Raw genomic sequence first — 7,179 nt, forward strand, 5'->3', positions numbered from 1 at the left:
ACGGAACTGTGTGGTGATGAAGAGACTTGTGAAAGTTGTGGTGTCTGGTTCAGACCAGACGCATGACACGGGACCACGCAAGCGCAGTATGCAGAAACACTCTCCTTTATTCGTCACAGTCAAGCCACTTATATAGGAAATCACATTGAATGATGATGGCGATATGTACACTGAAAGAAACGAAACTGAAACAAGAAAGGATACAACATCGCCTCCCGCTTGAAAATACAACATAGTAATTTACAACAACCAAAATAACACGAACTAAACACTTATTGTTCAGGTAAAGAAAACCCAAATCTTTCTACAGGTCGGCGTACCCTAGTGCTTCGACGCAAAGGTTGCTCCACCGAATCCTCTAAAGGAGCAACCACTTCTTCATTAACTTCAGCACTTGTTTCCGGCAATCGCAACAATTCACCCTGTTCAGCGCCTGCGCGGCTTTCAGGCCCAGCGGTACCCGAGTAGTGATGAGGCAATTCCCATGCCCATTGTTCTATTGTCTGCGATTGATTGCAGGGAACCCGAATTAGTTTAGACGCGTTCCAGCAACGACCGTCGCTCATCAAAAAGCTATTTTTGCCTTTTCTTCCGACAATCTTGAAAGGTCCCATGTAATTTACCGACGCTTTCCCACCGCCTGCTGGCTTGCGTACACGAACGAAGTCCCCTACTCTAAAGGCTGGTCTTTTCGCACCTCGCCTCCTGTCAGTATACTGTTTTGCATACATCTGCTTCGCCTTAACCCTAGCAGGAACATTCGAACCGGCATGGACACCCTCTCTTTTCGGCAAACCCACTGTATTGAGTCTTGTCCTTGGCTGACGCCCGTGGAGCAACTTCGCTGGCGACACACCCGTTGTCGCATGCGGCGTGGACCTATATATGCCGAGATAGTCAACCACAGCAGCCTGGAGGGGCCGTTGTTCCAATCGGGCAACCTGCATGAAATCTTTCAGCACGCGATTAAAACGTTCAATCGCGCCGTTTCCCCGTGGATAGTACAGAGAAGAACAACGATGCGCAATACCCCTCTCTCTCAAGAATGTTTCAAACATTTGCGATCTAAACTGAGGCCCATTATCTGTGACAATTTCTTCCGGATAGCCTTCTCGGCTGAACACAGTCTGCAAAAAATCGACCACACTCTGTGACGTTACTGTAGATGAAAAGGCAACCTCAGGCCACTTGGAATGATAATCGATCAGCGATATCATGTACCTACAGTTTGAAGGGGCCCAGTCAATCGGTCCCACTATATCCATTGCTAGTTTCTGCCATGGTAGCCCTGTAAACGTCACCGGCTGCAGCGCTGCAAACGACGGTTTAGCGAACTTGTCCGCGGCCTGGCAGATATGACAAAAATGAATTGCTTCTTCTACCTGTTTATTCAAACGCGGCCACCAGTAAAGATCACGTAGTCTCTGCTTCGTCCTCACAATTCCTGGGTGACCTTCGTGCGCAAAACCAACCAGGAGCGAGGTTAATTCACTCGGAACAACTACCTGCTCGCCGCGCATCAAAAGGCCATCAACGAAAGAAAGCTCTTCCCGCACGTTAAAGTACGGCATTACTTCTGCTGGCAAAGCTTTTCTAGGCGCCCAACCATGTACCACGTGCACAACAACCTGTTGCAGTGTGCTGTCTGCAGCAGTGGCCACCTGCAGCCGTTCCTTTGTTAGGCACTCTGATACAACGGACACAATTTCTTCCTGCATCGTCTGCTGCGAATCAGTCAAGAGGTAGGCGTGAAAGCGCATCGGCCACATTTTGCGATCCCTTTTGGTACTCTACGTCGAAGTTATAGTACAAAAGTCGAGCTGACCATCTGGATATACGCAAAGGTCGGCGTCCTGTACCGGCAGCTGAAAGTAACGTCACCAGTGCCTGGTGGTCCGTACGTAACAAAAGTTTCTACCCCACAAGTAGACGTGCCAGCGCTTGCACGCGAAGAGACAAGCAAGGGCCTCCCGTTCCCCAGCGGAGTACTTCCGCTCAGCAGGAGTCAGGGCACGTGATGCGAAGGCCACCGTGCGTACGCTGTCACCATCGCGTTGCTGAAGAACGGCTCCCAGACCCTTATCAGAAGTATCTGTCGTAACAATTACATCAAGGTCTGGGTTAAACATTTGTATGACTGGGCTTGAAGACAAAGCTGTCTTAACAAGCTGGAAGCTACACTCAGCCGCATCATCCCACGTGAACTGTTGACCAGACCGCAGGAGCCTTCTAAGCGGCTCGACGAGATCAGCAAATCGCGGCACAAATCGAGCATAGTAACCAGCGAGACCCAAAAATGACATCAAAGTGGCAACATCGTGAGGAGCAGGCACTTTGACAACAGCATCAACCTTAGACTGCAATGGTGTGAGCCCTTTTGAGCTCACCGTATGCCCTAAAAAGGATAGTTCTGAAACAGCAAATGTACATTTCTGGTTGAGCTTCAAACCTGAATCACCAATGCGTTTTAGCACCTGGTGTAGATTCTTGTGGTGCTCCTCACCTGTCTTGCCCCACACAATCACATCATCAATGTAACAAAGTACGCCTTTACAATCTTTCAAAATATGCTGCATCATTCTCTGAAAGGCTGAAGGGGCAGATGCAAGGCCAAAACACACTCTCTTAAAACGAAACAATCCTTCGTGTGTGATAAAGGTGCTTAGTCCCCGACTTTCCGGAGTCAGTTCTAGCTGGTGGTATGCCGACGCTAAGTCGAGCTTTGAGAAGCACGTTCCTCCAGCTAGTTCATGAAGTAATTCCTCTGTATGCGGAAGAGGAAAAGCATCGGCAACTACTGCCTTGTTCACTTCACGTAGGTCCACACACAACCTAATTGAACCGTCCTTCTTCCTCACGACGACGATCGGTGAAATCCACTCCGATGCGTCGACAGGTTCAATTATATCTTCGGCCAGCAGGCGTTGTATCTCTACCGATACCTGTTGCCGTAGCGTGAGCGGCAGGCGTCGGAGTTTCGCAACGACTGGTTTCACAGATGAACGACAGTTAACATGGTGAACAAAGCCTTTCACATGCCCTAACTGTTCCGTGAACAAGTGCGCAAACTGGTGCGTAAATTCTGAAGGCAGTGAATCAGGGCATGTCACCTGGCAGCAATTCAAGGTTGAGCCGTTGATAGTGATTCCCAGGCTCCGAACGGCATCAAGCCCCAGCAGCGAAGTGCCCTTGGTTGTGACATGAAAAAGCACACTGGCTCTGTTTCCCTTGTAAGATACGTCAGCAAGAAAGCAACCGCTTAACTTGATTTGTTCTCCGGAATAGTTGCACAAATTGGCAGTCGGCGGTCGTAATGAGTACGTGTCGGCTAGATATTTGTGGTAGTGCTCTTCACTGAGCAAAGAAACCGTAGCGCCTGTGTCTACAATCAACGATAATCTTATCTTCCCGATAGAAATGTTGGCTCGAATATCTTTCGCCGACGCATTACGGTCACCGATTTGAAGTACCGTGATGGCGTTGGCCTTCTCGGGCTTTCGAACGGCATATTTCTTTTTATTCCATTTGCACATGCTTGAAAAGTGACCAATTTTTCCACAAGAGAGAGAGAGAGATAACTTTTATTTTTCAGCTCAAGTCCGAGCCTTCTTAGATGCCCGTTTGGTGGGCGCTATTTATCGGCTGTGGCAGAGTAGGGCCACGTGTCCCTTGGATGCGTCGGATGTGGGCGGCGAGGAGCGGCCAGAGGGTGGGCTGCAGAGAGGTTGGTGGAGCGGTCCATCGGGCCCACGTGAGGTGAAAGGGGGGAGGCAAGGTATGCGAGGAAGGTATGGTGGGAGAGTTAGTTGCGCGGGGGCATAACCAATATGTATGAATGTTGGAGGGATGCTCTCCGCACACGAGACAGGCGGGTTTGCCCGGTTTATGAAGGATATAGTGGGAATACAGTTCGCAGGGAAGGGAGTTAGTCTGTGCCTGTCGAATTAGAGTGGCGTCAGCACGGCAAAGGAAATGGGAGGGTGACGGAAGGGTTCGTCGCATGTGCCGCAAATTGCGAAGGTGTTCGCGGCGGTCCTGTCGGTGTGTAGCGCGGTCTGCCTTGGGATTATAATGGGCTGGCCAGGCAGTCGGAGGGCCCGGTGGTATTTTTTCACGGGCCAGAGCATGAGCAAGCTCATTCTCCGGTATACCTTGATGACCAGGAATCCATTCAAGACGGACATGGAGCGTAGGGTGGGCTGTTAGGTATTGCAGCAAAGTGTCTAGGATATGGGGAGGGAGTTTTTGAGATTCGAATGAGCGTATGGCAGCCTGAGAGTCTGCACGTATGGTTATGGTGGAGGACAGGTGGTCGTGAAGCGTAATCGCCTCTGCTATGGCCAGAGTTTCTGCGTCGGTTGAGGAGGGCACTCCTGTGTGGAGATGTGTGGAGGTGCTTCGAGGGCCGACTACTGCAGTAACTACTTGGTGCTCGAGGATATGGGCATCGGTATAGTAAGTGTCGTGGCCCAGTACGGGTAAATGGTTCGCCAGTGCTTCACGCCGCCCGGGATTTATCGTTGGAGACATGTGGCGTGGAATGGGTTTTACAGTAAGACGCGGGAGGCTTTTCCACGGGGGAGCAGATGGTTGAAGCGGGGGTAGTTGGGAAATGGTGTGTCCGAAAAGGCTGAGGAGGTCTCTGCCTTGCTCGGAGGTAGAGAGACGGTGTATCTGGGCTCGGTGGTGTGCTGCTGCGCGTTCTTCGAGGGAGTTGAAAATGGCGGCGTCTGCGATCAGAGCATTTGCGGCGTAGATGGGAACTCCCATGGCTAATCGAGTGAAGCGACGCAGAGAGGCTTCCAGTTTGCTTACTTGAGAGGATGTGAGGCGTTGATAGGGGTAGGCGTACATGACCCTCGAATAAACGAGTGCTTCTATAACTCGACGGAGTTCGTGTTCTCTGAGTCCATGCTTTTGACGAGATATACGGGACAGCATGTGGCGAATTTGGTTCAGCTGTTGCAGGAGTTGGCTAAGCCACACGTTGCACTTGCCATCTTGTTGAAAAGTGAAGCCAAGGATCTTGACGTGGCTCCGTCGGGGAATAGGGGTTTGCGCGATAGACAGTTGAATGAGTTCGCGGTAGGAAGAAGCGGTTTTTTGAGGAGCGTTAGAAACCACGATGTATTCCGACTTTTCGGCGGAACAACTCACACCTATGCGGCGTGCATGCTCCTGAACGACGTCGAGGCCTTGCTGCAAAGTGGATTCTAGTTCCCCGGCGTTTCCTGTGGTAGACCAGAGAGAGATATCATCCGCATATATAGCGTGGCGTAGGCCAGGAATTTCAGCGAGTTTTCGGGGCAGTTCTTTCATTGCCAAGTTGAAAAGCATAGGTGAAAGAATGGATCCCTGTGGTGTACCTGCGGTGAGGGGAAAGGGGGCGGAAGGTGTGCCGTCGGGGCCAATGATTCGGAGGGTCCTGTCTGTAAGAAAGTCTTTGATGTAGTTGAACATGCGGACCCCAGGGCGAGTGTCTGCCAGGTTGGTGAGAATTACGGAGTGGGCGACATTATCAAAAGCCTTTTTGATATCCACGCCGGTCAAAACTCGAAGCTGTGCGCTGCTTGGGAAGGCGTACAAATCCTCATAGATTTGCCGTCCAATGTCTTGTGTGCATACGTGGGCGCGGAATCCGACCATAGTGGGAGCAAGACAGCGATTGGTATGCAGGTGCCATTTGAGGCGGGTAAGGGCCATCTTCTCCATCAGCTTCCCTAGGCAAGAAGTCATGGATATAGGTCGGAGGTTAGTGATGAGCGCAGAGGATTTTCCTGGTTTCGGAATCATAATTACGTGTGCCTCTTTCCATGCAGCGGGAATTTTCCCGGAGCGCCAAACAGTATTAATAATCTGAATAAGTTCGTCTAGTTTTGAATCGGGGAGATTACGGAGTATACCATAGGTAATTTTATCTGGGCCGGGTGCTGTGTTTCGCTTAAGGGAGCGTAGAGCAGCCTGAAGTTCGGCGAATGTAAAGTCGGAATTCATTCCTTGTTCGTCTGCTTCTTCTTCGGTGTAAGGGTATGACGGGGAGCTGGCAGGAGAAGTAGAGGATGGGTAAAATTGATTTCGGATTTGCTCAACCAGCTCTTCTTGTGAGACGGAGAGGGCCAACTGTAGCTTTTGAAGTGTGTTACGAGGTTTACCCTGTCCAAGTAGGGTGCGCATAATGTGCCAGACTTTTGGAGTGTGGAGTCTCTCGACCATGTCATCACAGAGCTGAAGCCAGTTGTTCGTGGCTAGTTGGTCAGCGTATTCTTGGGCTGCTTGCGTTAGTTCAGCAACTTTTCTTTTCAATGCGTGGCTAGATCTACAGTTGCGCCAAGCTTTTATGGCTCGGCGACGTTGTTTCCATAGCCCAAGTAGGTGTGTGTCAATGTATGGATAGTCGGGAGATCGGTGGATATGTTTGGTGTGTTGGGAGACGGTCTCCATAATGGCGCTACACCATTTTTCGGGGTCCTCGAGTGAGACTGATAAGGAGTCGAGGGCCGGCCGAGCCTTTGGCCAGTCTACGAGCATAGTGGGAGGTATATGTGTTCCGGGTGGTCTGGAGGGTCGCTGGGACGTGAGCGTTATCTGAAGAATACAGTGATCACTCCCCATCGTGTCACCCGTATTACTCCAAGAAGCGCGGAGATCGCTGCGAATCCATGCGAGGTCGGGGTTTGTGTCGGATTGTGCTCCGCATCCTAGACGTGTAGGCATGAACGTGTCATTCAGGAGGGTGAGGTGATGAATACTGGCGAAGCGGTCGAGTTTTCGTCCGGAGGCTGAAGTACGGTCGTATCCCCATGCAGGGTGTGGGCAGTTGAAGTCACCAAGAAGGACGAAAGTAGTAGGGACATTAGAGGCAGGAAGGGCCGTATGCAAAGGTGGCATGCTGGTTTTGGAGTCGGAGGGAGTCCAGTAGCAGTTTAAAATCGTGATACGGTGACCCTGATAGGTGGAGTGTGTCAGGACATGCTCTTTCGTCCCGGAGTTGAGGTGGGATGTATCTTCCTGAATGGTGGGTATCGTGCGCCGTATGTATGTAACCGTCAAAATCGGCGGAGGAGGGGGCGTTTGATGTCCTTTTCTCTTCATGACTATACTTGGCTGAGTAAAATGGTCGTAACCTGGCAGAGAAAAGGCACCGTGCGTTTCCTGCAGTGCGATGACGTCTGGGTTAAC

The 7,179-nt window shown here is 50.9% G+C and overlaps 1 pseudogene; it reads right to left on the reverse strand.

The window, feature by feature from the left end:
- Nucleotides 1-6,335, reverse strand: part of LOC149327904 (uncharacterized) — a 54,873-nt pseudogene extending 48,538 nt beyond the window's left edge.
- Nucleotides 6,336-7,179: the final 844 nt, after the last annotated feature.

Source organism: Amblyomma mixtum, chromosome 10, assembly GCF_055824585.1.
Source record: "Amblyomma mixtum isolate Tamu chromosome 10, ASM5582458v1, whole genome shotgun sequence".
In the NCBI taxonomy this organism is placed as follows: Eukaryota; Metazoa; Arthropoda; class Arachnida; order Ixodida; family Ixodidae; genus Amblyomma; species Amblyomma mixtum.